At 43.4% G+C, this 20,468-nt stretch overlaps 1 protein-coding gene across 1 annotated transcript in view; it reads left to right on the top strand.

Moving 5' to 3' along the window:
• LOC138284408 (intestinal mucin-like protein) overlaps positions 1–20,468 on the top strand; it is a 362,338-nt gene that overhangs the window by 256,169 nt on the left and 85,701 nt on the right. The gene's annotated exons all lie outside the window — the stretch shown is intronic.

Genomic DNA, 20,468 nt, shown 5'->3' with positions numbered 1-20,468 from the left:
CAGAAGAACAACCAGGTCTTCAGCTTCTTGTGAAAGTTGCGAAGTGATGTGGCATTTCTGATGTGTTGAGAAAGTTTATTCCAGGTTTTGGTGACTTCTGCAGAAGCAGGTGATTAATGTGACGGAGAGAGCGGCGGAGTGTAGTTGTCTGGATGGTTGTTAGAATTGGAGTCAGTCTTTGAGGTTAGCTGGTCCTTTGTTGGGGAGGGCTTTGTAAGTATGGATGAGACAAACAGCTTAAATTTGCAGTGTTTCTGAATGGGTAGACAATGAGGCCCAATGAGGTAGCAGGTGATGTGGGCAGTTCTAGGAATGTCTAGGGTGAGTCTGGCAGTGGTGTTTTGGATGGTCTGGAGTCTTTGAGTGAGTTGGTTGGAGAAGTCAACGTAGAGTCCATTGTCATAGTCAATTCTGCTGGTGATTAAGGCCTGAGTGACCATGTGTCTTGTGTGCTTGAAGAGCCCTTTGAAAAGCTTGTGAAGCCTTCTGATGGTGTGACAGCAGGATGCGATCACACTCTTTACCTGTTTGTTCATTGCTAATTTGTCATCAAGGATGATGCTGAGGTTTCTGGCATGGTTTGTGGGGGGGTTAGGAGGGTGGAACCCAGGTCATTTGGTCTCCAGAGGAGTCTCAGGGGAGCTCCTCTTTACAAAGATCAGGATCTCAGTTTTGTCTGTGTTGAGACTGAGGCAGTTCTCTTGCATCCAGTTGGCTATGTTGTACATGGAGAAAGATTTATGTAACTTGCTGAAATCCATAACAAATTCATCTGACAAATTATATTTTATGTGTAGCAGTTTTAAACGTAATAACAGACGTACCTTCCTAATTCTAATTAATCTGTGAATTTCCTATATCTTTTCAGTGCTTTCAAGAGAAATATTTGTGTTACTTTTTAAACTCATGTTGTGTCATAGTAATGAGGAAAATACTATGATGGCCAGTATAATCAGCGAAAAGTGATTTATTAGCAGTATTGTGAATACATTTCCATAGCAAGCAATTATTAATTATGTTAATATTGCACATATGAAGAGTATCTCCAAGAAAGGCTTCCCCATCTGAACACATAGTGGAGTGGAAAACACATAATAGTTGAAAATGAATGCACATGCTTTCCTAGCAATGAAAGATGTGTGGTATAATTTGAAACCAGGGATTCGGACAGCAACTTCTGTCTTTAGTTGTTTAAGCTTACTAAATGTTATACATGGAGTTTTATTATTCCATAAAAAACTCAACCAAAATTAAAACTGAGGGAAAAAGATTTGTTAACAAAGACACTAGCCCTAGGAAAAAAGTACAGTAACTTTATCAAAGATAAAAAACGGGGTGCAAAGCGACACCATTGATGGGATTTAAATATAAATTGTTAGTTTATGCAATCAAAAGCCTATTGAGCATCAGGTTTAATGGGAGCAGTCAGGATTTTGAGTTTGGATGCTAATGAGATCACATTTGAAAAAGGCCCTTGCATTACCTTTGATAAAATCAGATTGGCTCGTTTTGACTAAATGAGAGATAATAGAATCAAGATAAACAGGCAACATTTTTGCATATATCTTAAAATTGAAATTTACTAGATGGCTAGGGTGATCATTTTTACAGTAGGAAGGATCTTAGGACCTGATTTTGAGTTTGGCGACACTCACAATCATTAAATCTTATGGGGATCAAAATACGGCTGACCGTATATCCGTCACATTTGTGACTGAGTAACTTCTTCGCCAAACTCTAAATCAGTCCCTGAATCTGGATTAGGGATTACAGTGAATAGGGTGTAAAGGAATGAACATTGTAGATTTGTAGATTGATGTTATGTATAATAATATATATTTATATGCATGCATATATTTCTATATTTCTATTAATTTAGGTGCAAACAGAGATTAAAATGTATCAATAAATTAAATTAGTAAGCCATTAGGAACTGGGGCCTTAGCTTTTTTCAAACATTTGATGGTGTGTAACATTTTAGCCATAGCAATATCTTTAGCCAGGGTATCATAATCAGATTCCTGTGAGTTAGGAGGTTAAGGTAGACTTGCTAAGACATTTTTTAGATCCTACTCTGAAAGATTAATCTCTTCTGACTATAACAACTAATAGAGTTTTTCAAAGGAAGTGTAGATGGAAGTATGAGAAAGTGATATTGATTTTTCTGTTACATATCTAATTGTACTGATTTGCTTATGTTCAGTTTTTGCATTTCAGATAATTTGCTAGCATTTTACCTGATTTTTCTTACCATCATGGTATTTAGATTTAATAAGTAATAATGTATTACATGCTTCAGGGTTAACTGTTATGTTTAATTCCATTGCGCTTTAAAAAAATTATTTTACTTATTGTATAGGCCGACAAAATAATACAGGTGAGCAAGACCTGAGTATTCAAGAGTGATAATAGTTATAGTTTACAGTGTACACAAACAAATATGCATAGTACCAACAGAGCTAAAACAGACATGGCCTACAGATAGACAACAGTATACAGCAGTTGTGACAGTGGATCCACTTACATAAGAAAGTGGCAGATCACCTAATGTTAAGTATTAGTAGTGCATTATATAGGAGGCAGTCCAGCAACGCATTCTTTATCCATTAGTAGGAGTGGAAAAGTAGGTCCACAGTGACTCCCAAAAATCTCAAGGCATCGGGGCACTGGGCAGGGTATTAACATATGTTTTGGATCATTCTTCATATAGAGTGAGCCGATCTGGACAACTAGGGGCTCTCCGACCACCCCATGCCACGGGTGACTAGAGATTTGCCCAGCAATATTGCTGTCAAAGTTCGGTTTTGAAAGACCCTAGGAATCTTTTTAGCATGGCCGAGGAGAACAATATCGAGGGTAAGCCGGAATTCATGGTTTTTCATTGTCTCCACTGCTGCCATGACTTGTCCTCAGAATGTGGCACCCCTCAGACAAATGGAGGAAATCTGACCACCATGCACCACATCTTTTGTACCTAGTGTCCTCTGTGTGATCCTGCGTGGCTTGAGTTATCGGGTTAGGTATGCCCTCTGTAGGAATTTGTAATGTAGTAACCTGTACTTACCATTGGTTTGTTGGCAAAAATACTTCCACTTCACATCAGTAATACCCACACCACAACCTTGACCTCTGTGCCTTTGCCAAGGCAGTCACCCTCTCTAGCTGGATCCATGAGTGCAGAATACACTTGTGTGATGAGCTTGAATGGCAGGAAGTAGACATTACAGGCTACTCTAAAGGTTCTTTAGGTAATGTCATGTAGAGTCGGCAAGCTGCATGATAAATCATGCCATATGTGATAGTATCCATTAGCATGTTCTCAGTGAGACCTAAATGTACCTGATATATTTTAAATTCATGGTTTATGAATAGGTCACCCAATGAGTTGATATGTTTCTTACTAAGTTACATCATCATTGTGGAGGTTCGGTGTATCTGGAGTGGGCCATATTGTAGCCAGTGGCAATGCAGTGCAACTCACTATGTGTATCTCTCTTGTAGGTCTAACAAACTGTAAGTTGGGGACATCTTGTATTCAGGGGGTGTATCTGCCCCTTTCCCAGAGAGACATGTGATGCATTAGCTATTGTGTATTCAGTGATGAATGAACTGTACCTGTGCCACCCGGTTGTACACTTCAAAATGGGGTGCTGCAAACCTGTCTCTATCATATGGTTGTATTAACCTATTCCTTCTGAGTGTAGGTTGCTTGCCCACCCATACTAGTTTGATCATGTATATTTAGATGGACAAAAATTCCCTGTTCAATGAAATGGGTATGATCTGGTTCATGTGTAACACCTTTGGCAGTATTACCATCTTCATCAGGGTTATTCTGCCTGCAAGCGATAGTGGGAGGGTGATCCGCAGATCCACCTGTGTGCTGAACCCCACTATATATTTCCCATAGTTCTCTAGAAGGAGGGCTTGTGCGTCTGTGTGGTAGAGTCTTCCCTGATAGCAGTCAGGCCACATTGGCCCTTGGGGAGATTATCATGGATTTCAACCAGTTGATCTGAGGACCTGAACAACAGCCAAACTGTATAGCTCCATCAATAATGGGGAACAAATTCACTTCTGGGTCTCTCACCACCAGTACAACAAAGTGTAACTGTATAGCAAGTTGATCCAGCAGCAGCTATGGAACTCCTGAAGGACACAGTTCAGAGGTTTCACCATGAGAGCAAAGAGAATTGGGGATGGGGTAACCCTGTTGAGTTCCTTTACTGACCTGGAATGCTGGAGATACCCCTCTATTTACCCTAACTTGGGTGAGAGGGTCTGAATATATTATTTTGACCCACATTAATAGAGCCCTGCCAAGTGCCATTCTATCTAACACCTCTAGCAGAAATTGCCATTCAACAGTGTCAAACACATTTGCAGTATCCAAAATGCTGCTAATTTCTTTTAGGTCACGGTCTCATTGATGTGTGATAGCGGACAACAATCTAAAGTTATCAGTGGGGGATGTGCCAGGTATGAAGCTGGATTGATCTAGCCAGAACAGGTGGGGCATCAAGAGGAGCAGTCTATTTGCCAGTATTTCAGCCAGAATTTTGCTATCTACATTAAGGAATGAAAGATGGTGGTAAGAATGACACCTCTCGGGAGGCTTGACTGGTTTAGTGAGAGTGATAACTATAGCGCATCTCATGGCCTCTGGAAGTTTCTGTGCTCTATATGCCTCCTCGTAGACCTCCAAGAACAAACAAGGAAGCTCCTCTGTGTGTAACGTATAGAATTAAGTTGAGAGTACGTCACTACCAGAAGCACTCCCATTTCTGAGCTGTTTTATCACAGATTTAATCTCTTCCACTATTATCCATTGACATATTATAGTGCATTCCTCAAGCCCAGGTACATGTGGATATCAGAAATATCCACCTACAATTTAGAAGTGTGCAAGTCTTTATAAATGGCAACAAATGTGTCAATAATGCTGCCAGGATTGTGCACACATGCCACTCAGGTGTATGTATGTGAGTGATATAAGTTGCTGCCCAGTTAAGTTTAAAGTAGAGCAGCCAGTGTGTGTCCTGATGTCACCCTCTCCATATCTCCAGGCCTGTGGATGTTTACTCAAGAACGTCACTCTCTGTTGGCCTCTTCCTTGAACTCCATCAATTTAGAGTGCATTGGGCTCAAGAGTGCTCCATCTTAAGGAGAGTCATAATGTTGCCCAAGGGCATGCAACTTGCATTGTACCACATTAAGTGTAGCTTTAGGGTCCCATTGCCCTTCACAATACACTCCTTTTGGGTGACAGACTCAAGGGCTTCCCATAGGGTTGCGATTGAGGCAACTGAGCCCTTTTTATCCTTATGCAATCCCCAAAGGCCTGTCGTATTTCCTCCTTGAATTCTGAATCCAGGATGTTCTTTAGTTGGAGAGGTGCCACATATATATCAGGCTACAACCACTAGGCCTCTCCAGGGTTTGGTTAACACCGGGGAGCGGTCTTATAGGGTCCTGAGAGGTAAGCTATCTCCCTCATCCAGCCAACCATATCCCTGGACACCAGCCAAAAGTCGATGCAAGAGGAAGAGTTATGAACCAAGGAATGAAGGTGTATTCCCCTTTTATAAGGTGTTTAGTTCTCCATAGGTCTACAAGTTAAAAATGTTGTATTACACCCAAGAGTGCATCCTTAGCTCTGGTCTGGCATCTATCACTGTGATCAGAGCAATCTAGCACTGTGGTTAAGATGAGATTGTGGTCATGCCCCCATGTACCAGTGTGAGGGACAGACTGCGCATTGTTTCAATAATTCGGGGCTATCCATGTTTGGTCCATACATACTGATAAGGGTGACATACGTGTAGTTGACCATTGCCTGTAAAATAATGAATCTGCCCTGCAAATCCATCTTGGTGCTGATCTTTTGAAATTGCACTGATTCATGAACATGTTTTGCAACTCTTCTGAAGAATTATGAGTAAAATTACCTGTGAGTGCTATATGTGGAGGCAAGGTTATTAATTCAATAGGATGGTTGATGTGTTTCATATACAAATATAATGTCCACTGCATGCCTAGACAGATAGGCAAGGACCTACCTGCACTTACGGGTAGTATTAGGCCCTGCTCGTTTCATGATGCTATTTTTAAAGGACAAGAGCTGTTAGTGTGTCTATTGGTCATAAAGAGTAGGTAACTATTGTGACTATATTTCAGTATTAATAAGAGTATTCAAAAGTTTTCCCTGCCTCATTTTGAACTAACTCCTAACCCCTCCTCCCACCCACACTAAGATCCAACTTCCCAGTGAACACCCAATACATTTGAATCTGTGCAGCAAAGATTCTGCAACAAAGAAGTTTAATAGATATCAGAACTTATTCCCACAATGGCTTAAAGCCAAAAGCGTCCAGAGTGGCAGTGTGATTTTGCACCAGGTACTCATCATGAGCATGCAAATAACAATACAACACAGCAATGTCATATACTTTGTGAACTCTGTGGGATAGGCATAAGCCCAGAGCCATATCACAAGTCTTTGTTAAACACTTCAAATACCAACAACATGAGAAATTGTTATGTGAGACAGGCAAGGTGTGGCCTCTCCTGTCCGGCTGGGGTTTGGTATTCCATAGAGTGAGAATGTAATTCGATCTCTGCAAGGGACGACCTAAAGTGGGCCTTATTGTGTGGTCACCCAGTGTCACGTGCTGTCACAAGCTTCTGGAGCAAAGAGAACGCATCCCCAGGGTCCAGATCCACCTGCATCTTGTCCTTCCAGGTGAATCAAAGTCATGCAGGGTAGAGCATGGCATAGGATATGCCACATTCCTGTAATGTCCTCTTGCTATGAAGACATTTCTTCCTGGATTCCTGCGTGAAATGAGGCAAAAATTAGAGGCGCAGTCCCTTTGAACGTATTTCTTTTGCCTCCCTGGCCAGTCTCAATAGCTGATCTAGTCCTTATAGTTAAAAAAATTAGCAATGATAGGTCATGGGGGTGCCTCCGTAACTGGACTAGGGTCCAAGGATTTAGGATCTTGCTGAATCATAAAATTCATTGGAGATGCTGTTTGCTCCTCATAGAGATAGCAGCAAGTTTTCGATGTAGTCTTTAGGGTGGCCCATAGAGGTGGATTCTGACATTCCAGTTATTCGGATATTACTGCTCCTCGATTGATTTTCCAGGTCTTCATTTTTAAGCTGGTTGCAACATACTTCCTCCTGTATCTTTTTCATCATTTTGGATTATTGGGCACGTTCATCCTCTATGTCGGAGATCTATTGTTCATCAGCAGTAATACACATATACTGCTTGTCAAGGCGGTCCTTCATGTCATCCATCCTCTGTGTCACAGAGTCAATTTTAAGGTCTATAACAGAGAGGCTTGATTTAATCTCTAACAGTTGGGGTAAAATGTCAGCCGGCATGAGCAATTCATTGTGTACTCCCTGCCAAAGAGATGTGTAGCTTTGGAAAATGGATGTTTGTCACTTTTGCTAGCATCAAGCACCAGAAGTAACTGCCTGGGGTCTGTTTTGCCCATGGTGGCTGAGGGGACTTAATGGAGGGACTTTGAGCTCAAAAATTCAGGATCTGCTGCTCACCCTGAGAACTGGTTCTAGGATTCTGGGTTGTGGCCTATGCAGGTACCTGCACTAGAACACTGGTTATAACCACCCTGCAGTTTCCACAGCTAGGATCTCAACAGTTAATGTGCTTTAATGCCAGTTAAACTGGGTCAGGGCCTCATAAGCATCCATGTACATGAAACTGCGAGTGCTAATAGGGGGATACAAAATGCCTGTGATGAAAAATAATTTGTGAGAGTTTAAATAGAGATTGTCACCCAGCTATCCCTTGGAATTGTGCACTCACATAAGAAGCAAATCTGTCTGGTCATGCCCCAACAGAATCGTCAATACCAGGGATCTCCCAAATCGAGTAGACACCCTGCCCTGCTGCTTGATACCACCACAAGGCCCTTCAAGGCATCCCTCTGCCCATGTTGGGCAGTCTCATTTAGTCTACAGCTCCCTGTGTAGGAAGCAGCTATGACCCGCTGTCCCTGGTTGTGCCTCTGCTTCAAACCTGACTTTTCTGGAAGCCCCGTGGGCACCACTATGGGGGTCAGCAGTCAGGCCAAGCAACTCACAAACCTGCAGAGGGACCATCTCACTTAGACACTCCTGACTGACTTCTTCCTACCAGTTCAGCCTTCACATAAGACCACATAAGACACTGCTTGGGAGACATTCTTACGGTTTTGCAGTAGATCATCCAGGTGCTGGGCCTCTTTTACATTGCCAGGTACCGGGATGAAGAGCACATTGATGCAGTAGTCATGAAGTGAATTGTACTGGAGTTTGACAGATAGGCATGAAAGATTTTGGGCTCCAGTTGTCCCTCATCTTGTTGCGCTGCTTGACTAACCCTGTCTAATTCCATTATGTTCTTAATTAGATTACTTTGGTCATAATTTGGTTTAGAAGCATAGTATTCATGTTAAAGAAGGTTTTCCTTACTAGAAAAAACATTTACTCAGCTTCATCTGGGCTAAATATTTTATAACACAAAATCTTGAAGAGGATTTGAATGTATTGAAGGTATTCTGAAGGTCTTTTAAAATGGAAAAATTAATCTGAAAATTATTTTTACATTTAGCAATAATATTCTTATCTGATAGAATATAATTTTTAAAGTGCAATTGGTTAGATTTAACGGTATCAAACGGGGTATCAAAACTAGAGATGACTGATATGTGATCAGATATATAAATACAGCCCAGGGTCGAGGATTGTAAATATTATGAAAGTGATTGTGAAACAAAAATGTAGTTCATTCTGGTTAAAGGCCCATGAGGAGAGAAATAAAAAAGTATTCCAAACAATCTGGACTACAAGAGAGCCATGAGTTAAAGTTAAAGAGTGTGTTGAAATAGTTGCTTTAAAACTTATCTGGCTTAAATTTAAACTTCAATTTAAGGTCTATAAGTGAGTCAAATATTTCATTAAAATCCCCACAAAACTTAATATTGGTGTTAAGAAGAGTAGCTAATTTCACTATCATTGTATTCCAAAACTGTGCGATCAGATTTTCCTGGGTCAGACACATTGATTAAAGAAAGAGTTACTTATCTCAACTATACTGACATTAATCAAAGCCCATTACACTCAAGATTTACATTCTTAAAAAAATACCCCCTTTTTCCCTATTCAAAGGAGAAAACCAATTAACACTAAGCATCTTTTAGGTTTGTAAGATTTAGCAACACAATGTGTTTCATGTAGAAATACTATCAAAGTATTTAGGCCCTCATTACAACTTTGGCGGGCGGCGTTTAACCCCTGTCCGGCTGCCAATGTGGCCGCATTCCTGCAGTGGTCATTATGACATCCCCGCTGGGCCGCAACATGGGAGCCATGGTTCATACCGCCATGAAAAAGCTGGCGGGGAGGGGACTCGTAATCCCCTAGGCAGCGCTGTAAGCAGTGCTGCCCTGGTGGATTAAATCCGCCGGGACCATCGTGGCGGAAAACCGCCAGTCCCGGCGGTGGGACCCCGGCGCTTCTGCCGCGGTCGTAATACCTGAGTTTACACCGCCAGCCTGTTGGCGGTGCAACCTCCGAAACAGCCCTGGCGGTCTTTGACCGCCAGGGTTGTAATGAGGGCCTTAATTTTGAATGATGAGATAGTATCATTAGAAGCTTCAAAGGGTTACCAAGCACATAGACATTACAGGAGGCAATGTAGATCATAGGGGTTGAAGACAAACATGGATGTAGCACATGACTTGACAATCTGCAAATAGAAAAAGAAATAAGAAGTGAGAACAAATGAGGAAACTAAGAAGCAAACAGAATGAGAATTCATCTTAAAAAACAAAAGACAAGAAGTGTCTGGGAAAAATAGGAAACAGTTAATTTAATTAAACATTACGGCAGGAAGAGTAGTTACACAACGGGGGTCCGAGGACTGTCTCTTGTAGTGCATTGAACTGAAGCAAGTTTTATACATTTATGTGGATGCAATAAAGTCATAAAAAAGTGAACATTTGTCACAGAGTCATTGAGCATTTTTACATAGGGCTTCTACCTGGTATGGACACAATGTGGGCCGGCAAGTATGTGTCCTGATGTCTATCCTGAGTGGCACATGGTCACTGTATGTGCTGGGTCCTGATTGACTAAGTGTACCTAACTATGTGTGGCTTCTGACTTTATGGGGAATGTGCATCCCTCCAGCCATATGTGCTTTATTTCGTCCAGTCTCTGGGAACCATTGTAATGTTGCTGGGTATCTGTGTGATCTGTTCTGAGTTTTCATGTTTGTGCGTTTGGCTGTCAGATAAGTTTTGCCCCACCTGTGACCTGTCAGTAATTAACCTTCAGGCCTGTGTCTCAGAGCCTGCCTGACCCCATACCTATGCAGTGGGGTTGATGGAGAGTTCACAAAGAGGTGAATATAAAAGTGGTGATGCAACTTTATTTGTGTATGAAAATGTATTGTTCGTATGTAAGAATGTCTTGTTGTCGTGTGCATTATTAATAATTAGTCCTGAAGAATAAAAGTAATACATTTAAAAACACAAAGGGGGTCATTTTGAGTTTGGTGGCTGGAAAAGGCCGCCCGCAAATTCCTGCTGTCAGGTTGCTGCCAGTGCGGCAGCCTTCCCGCAGGCACCATTACAAGTTCCCTGCTGGCTCAGCAGGCGGAAACAGTGTTTCTGCCCGCTGGCCCAGCGGGGAACAGCCCACAATATTGACACTGGCTCATAATGGAGCCGGTGGCAATGTTTTGGTGCATAGGGTGGAATAGCACCAGTCACACTTTTCACTGTCTGCAGAGCAGACAGTGAAAAGCACGATAGGGCTCTCCATTGGGGCCCCTCCTCTACCCATCCTACGTGCATGGGCAGTGCAGGAGAACCCATGGGGCTCCCTGCATCCCGCCTCCACCAGCTTTTACATGGTGGTGGAACCGCCATGTAAAAGCTGGTCGAGAGTGGGCAGTGCAGGAGAACCCATGGGGCTCCCTGCATCCCGCCTCCGCCAGCTTTTACATGGTGGTGGAACCGCCATGTAAAAGCTGGTCGAGAGAGGGCTGTTTTATGATTAGGACTGTCAGCACCACCAGTCCCTCCAGTGGAGGGAAACGTGCGGTGCTGGCGGTCCGACTGTGGCCCAACCACAAAAGTCATAATGTGGCGGTCTGATATCGCCAAAGCGGTCAGACCACCGATTTAACAGCGGTCAGACCCCCACCATGACCCTGACAGTCTGTAGACTGCCAGGGTCGAAATGACAGTCAGTGTGTCTCAGCAACATAACAGGATGGTCAATGGGGCATACATAATGTTTATTGAATGAAACTGAAGCTCAAGTAAGTTATTGTGAGAAATGGGTTATTAGTTAAGGGGGGTGACTGCCCACCTTAATTAATAAGCGCATTCATCATCAGGATGAAATAGTAAAGTTATTGAATTAACCTGAGCTCAATCGCATGGTAGTTATGGCACAGACCAGGCAGGCTGAAGTTAGAGGCAATGTGTAAAATATTTATGTGGTCGCACCAAAATAGTATCAAAGCGGAACAAAAAACAAACTAATTTAGATTTTTTAATATAAATTATAGGACACCAAAACAAGAAAATATCTAGTAAAGACAACTAGAGATATGAATTTTTCAAGTTTTAAATAACAATAGTACCAAAAGGTGTTACATGCCAACCTGGTCAACCGGTTGAGGTATAGTAGGACTAAGTGTAATTTGAGGCAACCACGATGGCGCACAGGTCAGATATAGGGAATGGGTTTGACCCAGTCAGAGGTTTTTCTTTCAGAGTTGGTCTAAATAATAGAAGTTCAAACTTTTCAGTGTGGCAAGTCAACAGAACATAGGCCTTTACAAGGTCAGATAGTCAGATCAGGTCCTGGTGAAGCAATTTCTGTTTGACAGGAAAGCTCTGAGTGGGAGAAAGTAAACTTTTGTGTCCAGAGAAGGTCCATCCCCAGCCATATACTTGTGGCGTCTTCATCTGGTCAAGATTTCTTTGTTCGCACCTAGTCACTTTTTTGGAGTTTGGATATGTCTACTGAGGCAGGGCTACATGCTGTAGCTGAAGATGGTGCCACAAGGCCAGATACTTTTTCAGCAAGGTCTTGCAGCAAAAGATTTGCTGTCTCAAAAAAGCTCCAAGTGGGAGAAGCCTGACTCTTCAGCCCATCTAAACCAAATCTTGGTTAAAAAGGCATGGCAGGTTTGTTCTGGTTCTCTGAAGGTCTTTGGAATTGAAATGTTTCTAACTCCCAGGTTTTCATGGATGGAAGGAGACATCCAGCAGCACACAGCCAAGGGTTCCAGGTCCTCCAAAGCTGCACTATGTGTTCAGGTCTCTCTGCAACAGAGGCCACCAGCAAGGCCCATGGCAGGTTCAATTTGAACTGATTAGTTGGGGAATTGCTGAAAAGGCATCGTCTAGCTTGTTGTGTCTCTGTAGCTTGAGAATAAGTTCAGCCTCATGACTCTTGGAGTCCACTTCTTTGTTTTGGGTTTATGAGGGAGCAGGTCCAGTCCAGGGTTCTTCTCAGTTCACAGATAGCAGGTCCAGTCTTCTTCTATTCTTTCATAGGTCTAAAAAGTGTTCTGAAGAGGGTACTCATGTTGTCACATTTATGCCTGGCATCAGCTTGTGGCTGGTAGTGTCCTCTGACTCCTCCCTATCCAATAGGATCAAACTTCCTAGGGTTATCCTACCTTGCAGTATTTCCTGTATGCCCTGCTGCAGACAATTCCACAGTGTCCTTCTCTGCCTAAATCTAAGATTATGAAACCCTAACCCCCTTGTGTAGAGCCTGTGTACCCACCCAAAAGGTGTGACCAGGGATATGAGCAACTTCTCCTCCTCTGTGGACAGTTCAAACCTGTTCTTGGACAGCTCCCCTCTGACTGGGATTGGTGCCTGCCTGACTTTTGACTCTGACAAACTAAGGCAAGGGCCTTTCTAGTTGTCATCTGACTTTTTCCCATGATAGGGAGGCCCCTCTAAAGTAAATTAAGTTCCTGGGTGTATCTTAATGGTCATCTTTCCATAGGAACAAAGACACACCCCTTTAGCACTAAGGGGGCTGCAGCAGAGGGCTGCAGCTGGTGGCTAATGCAGATTAGCCGCTCGAGGCTTTAGGCAGGGAAGGTTAGCCTTCTAAAAGTTCCTTTTCCTTAATGTTTTCCAAATACTTTGCCATTCAATAGGGCATTTAATAAATATGACAAAGAGTTCTGGTATGAAGTATGTTGGGGTCTCCTAAATGCATTTAAGATTACTAAATTTATTAGTGCATCCCTTTTTTTCTCTATAAATCAGCCACCCTTACTACAGCGAAAATAGCTTTTAGGTGCTAGCCACTTTAAGGGCATTTTAACATTAACTTTTTACATGTCCTACTTTTAAATACCATGTACCCTGCCTTATGAGCTATAGGGCCAACCTAAGGGTGTTTTAATAATATTGAAGTGTAAGGTTCAACATTTCAAAAGTGTTTATTTTGACCAGTAGTATTGCAGCTTTTACACTGCCTTAGGCAAGTTACAATAGTAGGCCTGAAGCCATGTTGCACTCCCACTATAGTAGATGGCAAAATAGGTGCTGCAGTTCCCTAGTGCCATTCCTAGAGGCAGTCCACTTGTGGTACAGTAGGAACTTATTGGTAAGTTAAATATACTAATTAGGGTTGAATCATTTCAACCATTTTTAAGGGGGAGTTATCGGCAGCAAAACAGATAGCTCAAACATCTGGAGGATACCCAACTAAAGATGATAATTTCCTATATTTGATAAATGAAAATTCAAACTCCAATCTAAGAACGTCCATATTTGTGAAGAAACAACAACACAGACATCTTAACTTGGCAGGACCCTCAAAATATTTGGTATCACCATTGTGTGTAACCTTGTAGATGTATGGATGTAAGATACAATATCTAATGTTCAGTTGTATCAGTTAAGGACAGAAAAACAAAAAAATCATTTTTTCTTGGATTGTTGGTAGTTAATAAAGCTTGGGAAATATATAAATTATGTCTGGAGCAAAATAACTTTGCTGCTTTAAAAACAAATCAGTGTATTCTAGAAATAACATTATGATGCCCTTGGTTTGAGAAGATGAAATCGACTAAGACAGTGAGCTCTCTAAAGAGTGGAAGTGAAGAGTTAGTGACACCTGCTCTGGTAGGAATAATTTCAAGAAAGATTACACACCACCTCCTTCCATTCCTTTGGGTAGTCCATATAAATAGACTACTAGAACAACATAAATATAGGTTATGATTTTCAAAAACTTCATTGTGTTTTTTAAGCTGAATAATCTTGTGCTGCATCTTGGTTATCTATGTCTACATATATCATGCGTTTCTTTCATTCATGTCTCTGCCTCTGCCTGTTTTCCATCAACACCCATTTTGTCTTCAAATAGCTGTACCTTAGGGCCATATGTACGAACACATTTTCCCATTGATACAAAATGGGAAAAACCCTTTGCTACATCTGGCCCTTATAGTGCCTAATTTCAAAGGGGGAATTAGCATGCTAACTTGGTTTTGCTGTGTCAAAAACACAAGCTGGTTCCTCCTGTAGGCCAAATTACAGATCATTTCATCTTCCATTTAGTGGACGATTACTGGTTGCTGGAAGTGCAGGGGTAAGAGGGTGTTTGAAGCTAGGGGAGGCTGTTGCCTGGCAGCAAGGTCTGTACTAAACTCTCCTCAAAGAGCTGGAAGCATCAGGTACAGAATGGGTTATGACCCTGCTTTCAATGCTTACCTTGGTCTGCAATAGTTTTGCACGTTTGGGATTGCAGGTAGAACAGCACATCAGGGTACATCTTGAAGGAAACTTCAGTATTGTTATCATACACAGCAGTACAGAAATATGTTGACAAGGGAAGTTCGACTTATCCAAGGGAGAGGGTGTTAGTGTCTTCATACACACGGTTTCGGTGGTCCCTGTGCATGTGATGAATTTCCGAACTAACTCCTAGTTGCCACTGCAAGGAGACAGAGAGTAATGTTAGTAAACAGACAGCAGATAACATTTTAGTGATGGCTTTTCTACTAATTTGTTTGTTAGGAAACATGTAAAGGATAGACTTTTTAAATATTAGTCACATTTCATTTCTGGTCTCATGCCCTGTATCATGCAAAAATACAAAACAACTTTTTGGACACACCTGATGATAACAACCTAATGCAAAAAGGAGTACAAAACGGTACTGGCAGTCTTTATAACAATAACAACCTCATTATGAGTTGGCTGTAATAATTCCTGCTGTTTCCCCATCCTAAAATGACCATTACCAAGGGTCCTGGTAATTTTAGACATGGGGAAATAATTGGAGTCATTACTTTTTGGGAAGCACATGCAGAAATCAGATTTACTATGCCTTTTTCTGCTTTTTACTTGGGTGTTCAAACAGTAGACTTGTACATTTTAGTATTTTTTTTACACTAAAATGACAAAAATCCAATCAGTAGAACCAGAGTTCTGAAATTTGAAAGCTTAAAGTGAAAAATAGTGCCAAACGATCAAAGTGCCAACCATAGACATCTAGGGCCAGATGTAGCAAAGGGTTTTTCCCATTCTGTGTCAATGGTAAAATGTGTTCGTACATATGGCCCCTAGTCGTGTGAGACCGGGCCAAAGTCAAAAGTTATGGCTGTAGGAAAGTACCATCTTGCCTGGCATGTTACCCCCATTTTTACTGTATGTATGTTTGTTTTTGCCCATGTGTCACTAGGATCCTGCTAGTCAGGAACCCAGTGCTCTTAAAGTATGCCCTGTATGTGTTCCCTGTGTGGTGCCTAACTGTATCACTGATGCTCTGCTAACCAGAACCTCAGTGTTCATGCTCTCTCTGCTTTTAAAATTGTAACTGGCACTAGTGACTATTTGGCACACTGGAACACCCTTATAATTAACTTCTATATGGTACCTAGGTACCCAGGGTATTGGGGTTCCATGAGATCCCTATGGGCTGCAGAATTTCTTTTGCCACCCATAGGAAGCTCAGACAATTCTTACACAGGACTGCCACTGCAGCCTGAGTGAAATAACATCCACGTTATTTCACAGCCATTTACCACTGCACTTAAGTAACTTATAAGTCACCTATATGTCTAACCCTCACTTGGTGAAGGTTAGGTGCAAAGTTACTTAGTGTGTGGGCACCCTGGCACTAGCCAAGGTGCCCCCACATTGTACAGGGAAAATTCTCCGGACTTTGTGAGTGCGGGGACACCATTACATGGGTGCACTACATATAGGTCAATACCTATATGTAGCGTCACAATGGTAACTCCGAAAATGGCCATGTAACATGTCTAGCATCATGGAATTGTAACCCCAATACAATTCAATGCATCCCCGGGTCTCCAGCATAGAGCCCGGGTACTGCCAAATGAACTCTCCGGGGTCTCCATTGCAGCTACTGCTGCTGCCAACCCCTCTATCAGGTTTCTGCCCCCCCCCGAGGCTTGGGCAGCCTGGTCCCAGGAAGGCAGAACAAAGGATTTTCTCTGAGAGAGGATGTTACACCCTCTCCCTTTGGAAATAGGTGTGAAGGTCCTGGGAGGAGTAGCCTCTCCTGGCCTCTGGAAATGCTTTGAAGGGCACAGATGGTGCCCTCCTTGCATAAGCCAGTCTACACCGGTTCAGGGATCCCCCAGCCCTGCTCTGGCACGAAACTGGACAAAGGAAAGGGGAGTGACCTCTCCCCTGACCAGCACCTCCCAGGGAAGGTGCCTAGAGCTTCTCCAGTGTGTCCCAGACCTCTGCCATCTTGGATGAAGAGGTGTGAGGGCATAATGGACAGCTCTGAGGGCCAGTGCCAGCAGGTGACGTCAGAGACCCCTTCTGATAGGTGCTTACCTTTCTCTTTAGCCAATCCTCCTCTGAGGGCTATTTAGGGTCTCTCCTGTGGGCATCTCAGCAGATAACGAATGCAAGAGCTCACCAGAGTTCCACTGCACTTCCCTCTTCGACTTCTGCCAAGGATCGACCGCTGACTGCTCCAGGACGCCTGCATAACCGCAAAAAAAGTAGCAAGAAGACTACCAGCAACATTGTAGCGCCTCATCCTGACGGCTTTCTCAACTGTTTCCTGGTGGTGCATGCTCTGAGGGCTGTCTGCCTTCACCCTGCACTGGAAACCAAGAAGAAATCTCCTGTGGGTCGATGGAATCTTCCCCCTGCTAGCGCAGGCACCAAACTTTCGCATCACCGGTCCTCTGGGTCCCCTCTCATCCTGATGAGCGTGGTCCCTGGAACACCGGAGCTGGGTCCAAGTGTCTTTGACAGTCCAGTGGCTCTTCTGTCCAAATTTGGTTGAAGTAAGTCCCCCTCCCCACGCCAAACAGTTATCCTATGTACTGCATGAACTGCAGCTGCTCGGGCTTCTGTGCACTTTTGCAAGACTTCCTTTGGGCACAGCCTAGCCCAGGTCCCCAGCACTCTGTCCTGCATTGCCCAACTCACTGAGTTGGACTCCGATATCGTGGGACCCTCTTTTGTGGCTCTGAGTCGACCATTGTCCTCAGATCTTCCAAGTGCCTGTTCAGGTACTTCTGTGGCTGCTGCCTGCTTCTGCCCAGGCTCTCTGTATTGCTGAGCGCCCCCTCTGTCTCCTCCTCCACGGGGCGACCTCCTGGTTCTTCCTGAGCCTTGGCAACACCCAAAATACTCAACCACGACTCTTGCAGCTAGCAAGGTTTGTTTGCAGTCTTTCTGCATAGAAACAAATCTGCATCCTCCAGCACACCGTGTGACATCTTCTGACCAAAGGAGAAGTTCCTGGCACCTTCCGTTGTTTCAGAATCTTTGGCTTCTTCCACCCAGAAGCAGTCCTTTTTCATCTTCATCCGGGGTTTAGTGGGCTCCTGCCCCCACTGGACACTTGCGTGACTCTTGGACTTGGTCCCCTTCCTTTACAGGTCCTCTGGTCCAGGAATCCATCTTCAGTGTTCTGCAGTCAGTTGTTGTCCTTGCAGAATCCCCTATCTCGACTTTACTGTCTTTCCGGGGTAGTAGGGTAACTTTACTCCTACTTTTCAGGGTCTTGGGTATCTTGGACACCCTTAGTGTTTTCTTACACTCCCAGTGACCCTCCACACATTATACTAGGCCTGGGGTCCATTCGTGGTTCGCGTTCCACTTTTGGAATATATGGTTTGTGTTGCCCCTAGGCCTATTTCTCCCTATTGCATTCTATTGTGTTCTACATTGTTTGCACTACTTGTCTAACAGTTACTTACCTGATTTTGGTTTGTGTGTATATATTTGGTATATATTACTTACCTCCTAAGGGAGTATATCCTCTGAGATACTTTTGGCATATTGTCACTAAAATAAAGTACCTTTATTTTTAGTAGTTCTGAGTATTGTGTTTTCTTATGATATAGTGCTATATGATATAAGTGGTATAGTAGGTGCTGTGCATGTCTCCTAGTTCAGTCTAAGCTGCTCTGCTATAGCTACCTCTATCAGCCTAAGCTGATAGAACACCTCTAATCTACTAATAAGGGATAACCGGACCTGGCACAAGGTGTAAGTACCACAAAGTACCCACTATAAGCCAGGCCAGCCTCCTACAATGGCCGACTGCAATGGAACACAGTTCAGATACAAGAAGTGGATTGGGCCAGGTCCCCACTGAACTTCAGACTTAGAAGTATTTTTTGAGACAGAAATGGATGAAAGGGTAAAGATCAGCAGGAAAAGGCAGCTGTCAATTTCTCAGGAGGAGGTGACGTTGACGGTGAGCTGCTGGATGTAGTTTCAGGAATTTCTAATTTGGGACCTGGGCCTGATTTAGATATTGGTGGACAAGTTACTCTGTCACAACTGTGACGGATATCCAATCTGCCAAAATCTAAATCCCATCATATCATATGGGATTTAGATTTTAGCGGACGGGATTTCCATCACCGACTGGGGTTCCACGAGACAGAGTAAATTCCCACCCTGTAAACTCTATATATGTCCCTAAGTCTTTTATGTCCCAGTCAACCATAGATGTTTACTTCTAAAGTCCTCAAGAACCTCAATGGATGCATTCAGAGGCTCACACTTTGTCAGGTAGAGGCCATCAGCAGGGACCAGTCCAGGTACAAGTACCACAGGTCAGCTGGGTACTTCCAGGAAAAGGTCACTTGAAGTTTGTTGTCTCCCTGTACCTAAACACAAGAGGTCAGCCAACTCCTCTTGGAGTCAACGTCTTTGTTCTGGGTACAAGAGGGAGCAGGTTCAACTCTTCAGAGCTCCTCTCAGATCACAGACAGGAGATCCAGAAATTGTGCTGAAGTGAATGCCTGGAGATCTTCAGCAGGTCCAGACAGTGTGCTGAAGTGAATGTCTGGAGATGGCACTTTTCAGCCTGGCAGCAGCTTTTGAGAGGGGGTGAGTTCTGGATGTTCCCTAAATAGTGAAGTAAAGGTTCTCAGGGAATCACTGCCAAATATTTCAGTACATCCAGTTTGCCATGTGTTAGGGCATTTTTAAGATGGCAAAAGTCTCTGCCACATTAAACTTTGGCTTTGGGGGCTGGGGAGGTTTGTGGAGAGTGTACTATGGTAAGCCTAATGTCCTCCCACATCTAACATTAACATCCTGTTTGAAGCAGGCACTGCATCCACAACGAACACAAGGACAGAGGTCTAAGAGGACAAAAGCAGGTCACTTCAGTAACCAGATGGAGGAAATACAAGAATTATCTCTTTTTCAAGTGGGCTCAAAGTGTCACGTGTGGTTAAACAGACCTGTAAAGCAGGATTTGACAGTGTGGTGTCACAAGACACCCCCAGACCCCGCTCTGGATATTGTGTGAAATAAGAGGATTCATCTATGCCCATTCAGCTTATTGTTTGCTTCTGGGAGTCATTTCACACCTCATTCACACCTATTCAAGACTGAAGACAGGCTGAGAGCTGTCGGATGCTTATTCTAATAAGCCTTCTGTCCATTCAGGCACATAAAGGGTAACTTTCTAAAAGTTACATTTCTAAATCAAGCTTTATCCAAGAAGTTGACTTTTTAATAACTATTGCAAATAGTTTTTTTTTAGCTGGTCTCATTCCCAAGATGTACAGCATTAGTATTTTACTCTGTAAACTACTTATGTTACCTAGGATAAGTTGTCACTGTAGAGACATAGGGCCTCATTATGACCCTGGCGGTAGAGAACCGCCAGGGCCAACGGGGGCGGGAGCACCGCCGACAGGCCGGCGGTGCTCCCTTGGGCATTCTGACCGCGGCGCTTTGGCCGCGGTCAGAAAGGGAAAACCGGCGGTCTCCCGCCGGTTTTCCACTGCCCCTAAGAATCCTCCAAGGCGGCGCAGCTCGCTGCGCCGCCGAGGGGATTCTGACAATCCTTACCGCCATCCTGTTCCTGGCGGCTCGCCCGCCAGGAACAGGATGGTGGTAAGGATTGTCGTGGGGCCCCTGGGGGCCCCTGCAGTG

Source organism: Pleurodeles waltl, chromosome 3_1 (assembly GCF_031143425.1).
Source record: "Pleurodeles waltl isolate 20211129_DDA chromosome 3_1, aPleWal1.hap1.20221129, whole genome shotgun sequence".
In the NCBI taxonomy this organism is placed as follows: domain Eukaryota; kingdom Metazoa; phylum Chordata; class Amphibia; order Caudata; family Salamandridae; genus Pleurodeles; species Pleurodeles waltl.
Note: the sequence above shows the minus strand (reverse complement) of the source record. Positions and strands in the feature narration are given on the sequence as shown.